Below are 12,903 nucleotides of genomic sequence, written 5' to 3'. Positions count from 1 at the left end.
TTTGGGAGAGTATGCGTGTCTTGTCTCTTCTGGTCACAGTTGAAGATCAGAGAACATTCAACAAGTACTGTACCTGTAAGTGTGTTCTCTCCTTCTGGACCACATACGCTTGTACATTGAATCTATATGTGAGCCTGGTGTTATTTCTGTGTCTTAAAGTACAAGGAGATAAGTTGGTTGGATTTTGAAAAACACTGACTTTATTATGATCACTAGACAGTCACTTGAGTTTTGAGTCTGGAATTATAAAAACTAAGTATAATAGATGAGATAGTAAAACCTCTACGTAGGCCTATTTATCAGAGTTTTACATGATGTTTACCAGTGTTTGCGAAATGAAAATATTTCTTTTTAGTCACTGATTGGTTCAGCGTAAAATAGACGTGAAGATCCATAACTAAAGAGTTTCTCGTAGTAAGTATATCGCAAGAAACCAGCTGTCATCCTCGATACATTCTTCTGTACGTCCACTTCAGAAGACGTTTAAAACAGTCCCGGATGTCCTTTCCATACTGATTGAATTAAGCTACTCAGATAAAATTTTTGACATTTTGGTCGCCTTCTTTATTGACTGTTAGATTTACCATTACGAGAAAAGTAGTGGAAGAGAGAAGTCTATGGCAAAAATGAAAGTTATTCTTCCGAATAAAGTACCTAGTGGCAAACCGGGTGAGAAACATTTGACAGAAATAAAAGCTACTCTTGCGAGAAATATACTAGGACATTGGGTGGAAAGACTATGACGAAAATGAAACGTGTCGTTTCTTCTTCCTCTGAACCATGGCAGTTTTAACAATGTCGAAAACTTTACTACATTTCACCTTTGGCTCAAAGAATACGGCCAAAGTAAAAGAATCTCCGGAATTAGCCAGGCCAAGCCCTTTCCCACACTAGCGTTCCCGGAAGCATTTATGTACTAGTGTGACGTTAATAATAATGTTATTGGCTTTACGTCCCATTAACTACTTTTTCGGTTTTCGGGGTCGCCGAGGTGCCGGAATGTTATCCCGCAGGAGTTCTTTTACCTACCAGTAAAGCTACCGACACGAGGCTGACGTATTTGAGCACCTTCAAATACCACCGGACTGAGCCAGGATCAGTGTGACGTTAATTATTATTATTATTATTATTATTATTATTATTATTATTATTATTATTATTATTATTATTATTATTCCTGACCGGGCCGGGGGATCTTAACGTGTTTAGTTCATTGCTCTAGCTCGGAGACTGTGTCTTACTACGCAACATCCCTCCACATAGAGTTGGTATCAGGAAGGGCACCTAGCTGTAAAACGGATGCAGGTGCACAAGTGCTACACAGATTGCACTTATAACCCTAGAAAGGTGTAGGAAAATAGGCAGAAGAAGAAAAATTATTTCTGATTAGAAGAATAAGGTGAGCATTATAAGAGATATTGAGATAAATTAAACTTGCCTGGTTTCTCGACACTTCTCAAATAGTACCTCGTCTGACTACAACTAGGCGAATGTGAATGTGACTTAGAGTTTCAACGGAGTCTAATATTTTTATCTCAGTGAATTTATAACATGGAAATACAGTGTGTCCAACTGGCTCTCGGCCTATGATTTTCGATTATAGAAATCAAACTCGTAATCAGACTAACTAAGCCCCGTATACATTTTATAGTTGTGTTATAATGAAAAACTGTTTGCTCTTTTAAAGCCAAACAGGTGAGAGGATTAAACCCTCGATTTCTTCGTGACCCGTCATCAATGTGTTAAAGAGGTTAAGGCTGCGTATGAAGGTCGCTGAACAGTTACCTACTAAAACCGTTGTATAGATGTGGTAACCTTTCTCATTGCGCGCTGCAATAGAAGTGTTACTGACTGCCTGGTTCTCTGGCCAACTGTCCTCCAACTGTTTGCATTACCCAGGAAATGTCCATCTTTTATATACATTTTTCATTTCGATAAAAAGCTCCAGGCTGTGGAATATGTTCTGTGACTGCTGGTCGCGGATACAAAACCATGAGAAAATGCCTTTACTATTTACAATTCCCGATTTCACGTAGCGCAACGTACACGAATTTCAGCGCTTTGAAGCTTTATATTGTATGTTTAATAACAGTTAATATTATTTTGTTTTCCCTGTGTTGTCAAAGTGGTACGTTTTCTACCATAACCAGTACTGCTCGTGTAATAGTAAACTAAGGTTAAACTTTTGCCCGTTCTCCCGTTTTCAGTTAGTCAATACAAAACATGTCCAATAGCTTGGTGAAATGTATTCGGTTTTTGTTATGCTACTCACAAAATCCAGGGTTCTTGTATTTCACGTCTTACAGTCATAATTTTTACACGTTTACGACAAACACGACAAAAATATTTTGAAATATGTTTTGTAATAACGAATCAAACGAGTATTATTCAAATAAAGAAATTTCTTGTTATTTGACTACGTTTAAGGAGAGTAAACCAAACCAAACCCCATGGTGCAACAGCCCCGAAGGGCCATGGTCTACCATGCGACCGCTGCTCAGCCCGCAGACCTGCAGATTACGAGGTGTCGTGTGGTCAGTACGATGAATCCTCTCGGCCGTTATTCTTGTCTTTTTAGACAAGGGCCGCCATCTCACCGTCAGGTAGCTCCTCAATAGTAATCACGTCGGCTGAGTGGACCTCGAACCAGCCCTGAGATCCACGTAAAAATCCCTGACCTGACCGGGAATCGAACCCGGGGCCTCCGGGTAAGAGGCAGGCACGCTACCCCTACACCGCGGGGATGGCGTTTAAACAGACCACCATGGTTAAAATATCCCGCCATATCTTGAGTGTCTCTCCAAACAAACATAAAGGAAAGAAAATATGGAATGCGTCACTACCCACTACCCACAAATGGTCTCCTTGTCTACAGTAGGATCCGACCACCACACTACCTGGCTGAAATTTAAGACGCCACGAATGGTCCTCCCAAATCGTTTTCAAATAACTAAAAAAATAAGTTTTTCCCTCAATTTGCCATCATGTAGATTGTGTTGCAGCTCAACGGACCATTCTGTATATCCTCGAGTCCTATCAGACCTCTCCCAGAAGAACTCCGCATAGCTTCCTTCATCTTGTTACTACAGAAGCTGAAGAATATCTCAACCATCTGGTTGATGTACTTTAACTGAATCTCGGTGCCTTATTGAATTCTTGTTCTTTGTCATACGAATAAATAAATAAATAAATTAAATAAATAAATAAATAAATAAATAAATAAATAAATAAATAAATAAATAAATAAATAAATAAATACTACCTTGACCAAAAAATACGAGAAGTAGAGCGATAAAATCAGTTAAACGTGAAATTTACATAATTTGCAAATTACAGCGAAATTCGGTAAAAATACCGAGCTTCAAATTGAAAAATTGAACAAAGATTTGTCAACTCAACAGAAAAACCTGCTTTGGTTCAATATTCTCAGACATATTTTTATAACTTGACCACATGGGGCAAAAGGACAGGGAGGGGCACTTCCCTAGTAATAAAATCTCACACAATGGTCCATTCTGTTGCTACACTCTTGCCCAATATAGTATTTGGAAAGATGTCCTTGGGATAACTCGGTTCACTACCCCATGTTGAAAGATGAGATGGTTCAAAATTCCTAATTATATCTACAACCGGCTGTACGTGAACAAGCAAATTCTGTATTAAATGCACTGTGTTTCCTATTCATTGGTTGATGCAGAGATATGTTTTGAAAGAATAATGTGTTTGTCAATAACCGGAGGCAAGTAATGAAAGAGAGCTCCAATATAACATGACCTATTTTTCAGGCTATAAAGAATTAGTAACATGACGTAATCATACCGGTAATAATTCTGTAATACACACTCATTTGCAAAAGAATTACGCACCATGAAGAGGTCATCTGAGGGAGACCTAAGCGGGTATAGGCACAGGACATAGTAGTATAAAGAAAACATCAAAATATTGCACCACACGAGCATTTATTGCAGGGCAACAATGCAAGATGCACTTAGTACCGTGTTGCGGGTGCACCACCCGTAGCACGGAGATCAGTGGCGATACGATCGAACATGGAGGCATACAGACATCGGATTTTCTCCTGAAGATCTTGCCGCAACCGGCGCAATTGACCATCCAAATGTGCTGTTAGTTGCCGTCTCCCAGTGTTCATCGGATGCAGTTCTCGTCACAATGTTCTCTCGCTAACAGTTGGGGTGGACCTTCATTCACTGACCGCAGCAATTGTTGTCGGGTTTGGAAGCGATTTTGAGTCACAAGCCGTGAAGCGCGTCTCCGGTCCCTCTCAGTCAGGATCTTTTTCTGACCACAATTCTGACGCCGTGTTTCGTGGCCCCGTGTAGTACACCACTGCTTGTAGACACGTTGAACATTTCGTTGTGAAACACCAAAAAAATCCAGCAATTTCACGCACCGTATGGCATTGGGCACGGCCAAACATGATTGCCCCTCTTTGCCACTCTGTCACATCCTTACATCTATCCATGTTGACGTAAACTGTCTGCTTAAAACATCAATATCTCACCGATCGCTACTGCCTTATGCTCACGTTGAGGCAGTGCGCGTGCGGTTGAGCACCGGACTCGTTTGCTGCGCCATCTGTACAGGCTTAACGATCCATCCATGCTTGCGCACTAGGGTGACTAATTTTTGTCCGGTGAACTTACTGTACATTGCTATGTGAACGGAAGCTCATTACTCCTGTAATCTAGTATAGACAGTCGCACTGTCCGACTCATTGGGTGAAAGGTCAGCGTACTAGCCTTCGGTTCAGAAGGTCCCGGGTTCGATTCCTGGCCGGGTCGGGGATTTTAACCTTAATTGGTTAATTTCAATGGCACAGGGGCTGGGTGTATGTGTTGTCTTCATCATCATTTCATCCTCATCATGACGAGCAGGTCGCCTACGGGTGTCAAATAGAAAGACCTGCACCTGGCGAGCCGAACCCGTCCTGGGATATCCCGGCGCTAAAAGCCATACGACATTTCACTCGCACTACACGGAAAAGCATAGAATTATCGATATGAACTCGCTCTATCGTCTTCTAAGCAGAAAAGAATCCACGATTTCCATCTTTTCCGTGTAGCGGAGAGCATTTTCTTTCATTTTGACACTTTCAGTTATCAAAATAGTCCTGCAGATCATTTTAGTGATCCGTTTTAGTGCACACGCCGTGAATGCCTTAAACCGTGGCCCAGAATTATATTCTTGAGCTTGGAGATGAAGCGAATACGGAGGTTGTGGAAAGATCGGAGTGAGATATTCAGCGATTAAGAGCGACCGGTGGTCCCATAATATGCAAGCTGCTCAAATGACACTACTTCAGTGTTCTGCTATACGGTGACGGCATAAATGGTTAGTTATTATTAGAGCTCGGCCGGAATGTCGTAGCAAGGCCAACTACAACCTATCAGACCTTAATACAGAATCCAACATGGCGGAAAAATTGGGCCACTGTCTGCTGTGGGGCGCAGCTGGGTATTAATTCCTAATAATATAACTAACGCCGATGACATTCATAATCTTCGTAAAGAAGAATTAGTATATGAAATATAAATCATTATTCTATAGTTAGAAAACACGAAACGGTTTAAAATAATATGCCATAATCGAAACAAATATTCGACCAACTTACATAACCCTACCTACACCAGTACATTTGACAATGACAGAATGTAACTAATTAATATTCGTTGGTAAAACAACAATACACAACACATTGCAAGTAAAACACAAAACATACATACCAATGAAATGGTGTACCCTACTCAGTAAATAAGATATTCAGCAAGCAAGACTACTTTAAATATGCACATGGCTCGCTAACATAAACCTAAAAACCATGCACCTTAAAATGACAACATTTAACCAAAATTCGTTGGTAAAACACAACAACGCACACACATCACATTACAAGAAAGACATCCATATCACTGAAATGGCATACCGTACTCAGTAAATAAGAAATTCAGCAACCTAGACTACTGCACTTTAAATATGCACATGACTCACTAACGTAACCCTACAGCCAGTACACTTGAAAGTGACAAAAACCAATATTCGTTAGTAAATCACATCAATCCACAACATATTACAAGAAAAACACAAATTACACAGGACAATGAAATAACATTCTCAACATATATATATTCACCAGCCTAGTCCTACTTGAAATATACAATTACGGGTGCATTTATGAGAAAATCATAATTATTGATAAAAACATTTGTTAACACCTTAATTCACTTTTTTTTTAATCATCGTCTTCAAATTCACACTGCACTGACACCCATCATCAAGGTTACTTACACTACTCTAAATTAACTGAAATCTTAACACTACCAGTGCCCCCTCTTTGATTCTGTGACTTAAGAAATTATTTTTAGTATTATTATTAACAAATACATCGCAATTGGGAAATATCCTGGTGGCAATGGTCACTTGCAGTAGTGTGATAATAAGGCAAAGTTAAAACAGAATTACCCAACAGCAACAACAACAACAAAACAAAAGTACAACAGACAATTCCATGGAAAGAAAATATTACAAGAAATATTACTAGTTTTACATTCTAAATTCAACATCATAATATATGTACGAATTCACACACAACTTAAATATTTCCAGTGCGTTTGGTTTGTAACTGTCACTAATTAACACCTGGAAAAGTCTGAACACGTTACAACACGAAGACATGACCATCAATGATGGACACTTCAAACTACCTCTCTTCACTATATTAAAATGCGTCATCATTTCCCTGTCACTATCCACAAGCAATTCATTTTCAGCCTGCAACATGTTAACGCAGACATCACACTTTTTACATAATATCTCAATCACTTGCAAACTGGTGTAACTGACAATGCAGACCAAAATACGCAGTGTTTCAAGGAGAACTGTAATGTGAACTACTTCTTCTAATGCAGGCTCTAACGCATCTAAATTATAAATAATTCCACCATGGATATTGTTATAGATATTGCGAGCAAAGTCTTTCAAGGAAAATTTCACCATGTTTCGCAAACCTCATCTTCAATACACCTAACACTTTGAGCTTTCTTTCAGACTCAAGAATTTGTTCCACAGAAGCATTACAAGTGCAACAACTCCTTCTCCTGTAGAGACCAAATCTTCCCTATAAACTGTCTGTCTGCAATTTGGCAGTAAGCACATAAGACCAGAGATAAATGTACTCTACTGGGTCGGCAAACAAATAAATCACTAAAAAAAGTGAGAAATCACGTGATAAGCCACAATTTACTATATTTTCTGTTCTCTTTTGACATGGCTAGTTCAACGGCATCGCCTGCGGAACGTCCGTAATTTGCCTCCAAGAACCACTAAATAAGATCTCTTAAAGATGTAAGTAGGACAGGAATTGCATTTGAATGAGTGAATAAGGATTCCAGTGAAATAAAATTTGTTTGAAATAGTTTAATGCGCAAAAACATTAAAAAAATGGATAAGAAAAATAAATTCCCTTAGATAAATCAATGTTTCTACTACAATTAGTGTTGTTTACCATCAAGTGGCAACAGGACCTTTGCCTGTCAAAACGAGTCTAAAATCAATTATCTTGGAATCCGTGTGCCAGGTACATAAACACTACACTGTATATTTAGATAAGCTTGAACAGACTAGACTATCTGCGTCGTACTTAAACGTCCTAATACATGAGATAAGCAACAGAAATCTTCGCATATAAAAGAAAACTAAGATTAAAATTATTCCCATTTAATTTGGGACACATGAACCACAATGCTTAGTTTATGACTTTATGATGCCCCAAAAAGACACTGAAGCTAATATGAGCCCGATCTCATAATCAAAGATGAGGATTGAACCTCTCAACCTCTAAAATACGAATTTTCCCCTTAACAACTTACAATAAAATGACAAACACGAACATCGAGACACAACAAACAACAATAAAAATCAAAAATATTCCGCTGGATCTGAAATAAAAACACATAATACACACTGGTCTTGAGGGATTGGTGATGTAATCACATCTCTGGGTCATCTTCTGGCGCCGACGTTCATTGACCTTACCTATACTGGGGGACTGGCAAGGCCGTCTTCCACTCGCCACTTCAAACAATAACATTCATCTGTCTGCATATCCACATAGCTCCTCCTGAGCCCCCGGTATAGTATACTATACCTTAGGTTTGAGGCATGATGTGGCCTCTTGTATTGTCACTTGCTGCATTTCCAGCATATGGTGACATCTGTGGGAACTAGTGAGAACTATCAGTGCAGAAAAAATCAGAATATGCTTTAACTCTTTCCTTAACCCCAGAACCTAGTTTAAGTCAAATCTTGCAAAAATCCAAGTCCCGGGTCTCAGGAGGATACGGCAAAGCCTCTTTCACATCTGCTTATCGTCACATGGCTAACGGGTCCCCTTCCTGGCTGACAGTACAGGGCATCACTCAGCTGGGCCAAATCTCATCCCTTCACTAGGGAACAGACTACGGGCTCTTATGGCCTCTCAATAACACATAATAACATATATCTCTAGTCTGGAGTCATTTTCTGCAGACTCGTAACTCACAGGCCTACATGCTTGACCTCGCTTCAGGTCATCCAGAATATCCGGAATATACTCAGTAAATCTCTTTTATTCATGCAACGGACCCCGGTTCGTGCCACGTGCATAGCCATGTGTTAGCTTGTCGGGATTATTTCGAAAATCCATTCTAGTGTAACATTGGGATTTAATATCCTCAGCTTCCCCTGCATATCTGAAAAGCTCATGCACATAACACAACATGTAGCTCCTATACCTTAGGTCACCTGGCAGTCCAATAAGACTCTCCCAATTCGATACTTACAAGGACCTGCGTCCTTTAATTTGCAATGATCCTAGCTCCACAAGCTTCCAGAAATTGATCCCCAGTAGGAATAACAGTACTGTACCAGCAAAAGTTGTTGGGCTCGTGAGCATGGGAAAGGTCTCAGGTAGTGTGCGGTACTTAGGAGCCAGTACAGAGAAGGGACTTCGCAGAGCGAAATAATAGATGTTATTTTTCCAGATGAATTTATTCAAAATCTTGATGAAAAATAATCCTTTTCCTATCTTGCATTTAAGTTCTTGAAATTATTCTGAAAATATATTCTTTCAGTGATATGATCAACTCAAAATTGGAATTCAGAAACTCTCTGATGCAAATAAAAATGAACATAAATTGATCCTTCATAAGTTTCGTATGTCTAATGTGTTTTAATGAGTCTATAAAATGTTCAAAATCAACACTTGTTCTCAATAATCACACTTATAAGAAACCTACAGTCTGTCTTGATAGATACCTAAAGTCTCTTTAAAATATTGAATTGAAATTCATAAATTGAATGTAGTTCAAAATAAACACTTGTTTTATGAATCACTTAAAAAACCTACAGTCTCTCTAAATTCATTCATAAATTGAATATCATAAATTGAATATCATTTCAGAAATTCAAAAATAAACAGTAGTTTCATAAATCACTCAGATGAAATTCTGTAGTCTTTCTAAATTCATTATTAATTGGAAATACGATTTCAGATAATAAACACTGGTTTCATAAAACCCTATAGTCTTCCTAAATTGATTATGAAATTGAATGTGATTTTATATACACTTGTTTTCATAAATGGACACCTACAGTCTGTCTAAGTTGATTCCTACAGTTTGTTTAAATTGTTGAATTGAAATTCACCCGAAATAAACTTTCCTTAATTTGGCACTTGCAATTAGTTAACGTAGCACTCGAAAATTATGATTGAAAAAGTGCCTCTTCAATGAGTCAGTGATTTTCTAGTGCAATAGTTTTAAATTATTCACTTGCTTTACCAGAGTAAAAATGCTAAGTGCATTCATATCACCTGAGTTCTTCAGACTGGAACTGGTGAATGCGCCTCCTCAGTTCGACGACTGGAACTCCAACGATGTTATCAGCTCGAGGTCAAACCAAACACCACCAACGTTGTACCACGTGCCATATTCCTCGATGTACCACGAATTATATCCCTCGATGTACCACGGATCTCTTCCATCGTCGTAATATGTCCCGCGTTGAATTAGTTGTTCGAGTGAATATGAGGTTTTAACACTTGGTCAAGATTTCCGGTGTCGTGCGATATAGCTGACACACGAGAAAGTTCAACTAACACTGAAGTATGAGTGTGGAAACGTAGCGCTGTCTATTAACTGGATATTTGCAAGTCAGAAATAAATGTTATTGCACTTAGAAGGACATAAGTCTTAAATCACAGTTCATAATTTGCACTCTGTAATACAGTCCTTTGTCTCACTTCAACCTGATACTCAAAAATAGTAATGGCTTTTAGCACAGTCTGAAATGTTATAAACACCTGTCACAGTTCGAAGTATTTATAGTAAAATATTTCCACTTCTTAAATAACAAGAATTTTTAACGACACAGTTCATGTAATGCGAGGTATTTACACTGAACACAGTTCATGACGTTTAGAACACGTTGTGGTAAGTTCGGAATGAAAGGTCAAGTTCACGGTTTATGGAAATATCAAGTATTAATCCAGTCCATACACGACATGTTTAACAGTCTCTAGAAACCACAAACACAGGTCTTAAGTGAATTTTTAGTGTTAATTAACTTTACTTAAGTCCGTACTTCCTATAAACGACATAAAATGTCCTTGAGGTTCACTCAGTTGCCTAATAGCACTGTTCAAACACTCGTTAAATCTGTGAAAATTTTCCACATTCGACTATATTAATTATAGGGTTTCTGAGTATCACAACACCCTAAATTATACAAAGTCACAGTTCAAATGTGAGAACACACGTAGGAATGTCATTAAGTTTGCAAATGTATCGACAATAACAAAGTTCAAATCGACACACGCAGTCTTTTCAATATCCATAACACAGTATCTGAGAATGACAGAGTTCGAATTAAATACACTTTGAAAAATCGACAAGTCCACAACACGGCAGAAATTTATAAGTCTTGTATTGTACAGAGTTCAACTTAAATGCACCTTGAAAATTTTACAAGTTCACGACACGGCAGAAATTTATAAGTCTCGCGTTGTACGCCGAAATTTTCTAAGTCTCTCCGTACGGCAGGACTTACTCCGACGGAACTCTTCACGCAGCACGACACGACGGTATCACCATCTTACATGGTCGAGTTGCATATTTCAACTGGCTATACTCGGCGAGGCCATGACATTTTATACCTGCAGCTGTCTGGCTTGCTGCTCGAAGCGAAGGAAATGTGCTTTCGTTTCCACCTCGATACCTCTGAAACTATTGGATGGATTTATTTCAAATTTTGGCTACTTCCCTTATTAAATGTGGGATTCATGCTGGTGTGCCTCATATTTTTGTAGCTTAAGTCTTTTAGCAGATATTAAAAAGTTTCCAGATCATTCCAGACGGGTAGATCTGCAGCACGTGGCAATTACGTCACCCAGCCGGTTCCTTGCCCTGTGACTTCGCGCTGTCTCTCTCACTCCTATAGCGAGCAGCTGAGTCGAGAACATTCGTTCAGCACACTGTTTCCAAATGTTAGACCTTAGCAAATCTTTAATAAATGATGCATTATAAATATGATGTGCCAGACCATAGACATTCCTGGTACACTATTTTACGTGACTATAAAACAAACCTAATTGAATCCTAACACCCTCGTAACTGTACACAAATTGATTCAAAGCTAACAACACAGAGAACACATGCATTAGTCGTAAACATATTTAAATGCTCGTCATAAGGTGATAATGAACGTTTATTTACAAAGAGAAGTATGCGAAGCTGAACTGTCCCTCTTTCATGGTAAAAGAAACATCTGTTCAAACTTATCTGTTACTTTGCTACTTCACGGTTCCAAAATGCTGGACTGGGTATGGACTTAGCCCAACATTTCGCTAGCGTCATCTTGGGCTGCTTGTCCTCGGTTCAGTTCCATGGTATGGTCCATCGTGTTGCCGTTTTCTTGAGCGCTGGATTGTGGGAAGGTCTCATGCTTAATCAACTCTTGTCGTAGATTCCCGTACCGCCAATAAATGCAATTTTACGCACATAATTAAGATGCCTGATTGCGCACCCTCGTCACTCCTACTTCAGCATATCGTGGGTTAGAATTGATGAAACTATAGAAAATTTCTCCCGTCCGGGCTTATAATTAATCCCGTAGAGCTCCTAACCATAAGTAGAAAGTATTTGTTAACAAAATTGTAGCACACATCTGCGCACTGATTTCCGGATCAAAGTTTATTAAAATATTACTTCCTAGCTCCGTGTAATTATTTATTCCGGCAACGTATGATTAAAACTGACCAACACTATATATGCTAACACTGGCTTTGTGTGATTAATACAAGCTCACGACGCACCCTACCACATCGTCTGTCTTCCAATGAATCCCATCTCCTCTGAATGCTCCTTTATATGTTTTTGACAGAGACGCCACACTTGGAGAAACCGTAGGATACAAACACTTCTCCTTTGTGCAAACTACAGCTTCGTTCCCACGCTTATCCCGCTCAAATCATACTAAGAAAGGCAATTACACTTAGCACATCGAATCAGTTCGAAGCACACAGTAAATTGCCACAAAATTTCCTGTTATTTTAACTTTGCCGAAATTTGTTCACGCGAGTAATTATCGTCATATTTTCATACCTTGCCAGGCCTGCTTCATGCCACGTTTCTTCTTATAAGTGTGGTATATGTGAATCCACAGACAGTATTCGAGTCGTCCTATCCTTTTCCCTGGCTTCTTCGCTCTCTCACACATCTTGCCACGCCCATTCTACCTTGCCTTGTCCCCCGCTTCCCTTCGAGCTCCAAGCTTCTTTTCGTGCGTTTCCAGTTTCTACTTGGTGTATAGCGTTCCTGATGCGTTAAATAATATCTCTCTATTACCATG

The sequence above is a fragment of the Anabrus simplex genome, chromosome 1, assembly GCF_040414725.1.
Source record: "Anabrus simplex isolate iqAnaSimp1 chromosome 1, ASM4041472v1, whole genome shotgun sequence".
Lineage (NCBI taxonomy): Eukaryota > Metazoa > Arthropoda > Insecta > Orthoptera > Tettigoniidae > Anabrus > Anabrus simplex.
This window is presented reverse-complemented; position numbering follows the sequence as displayed.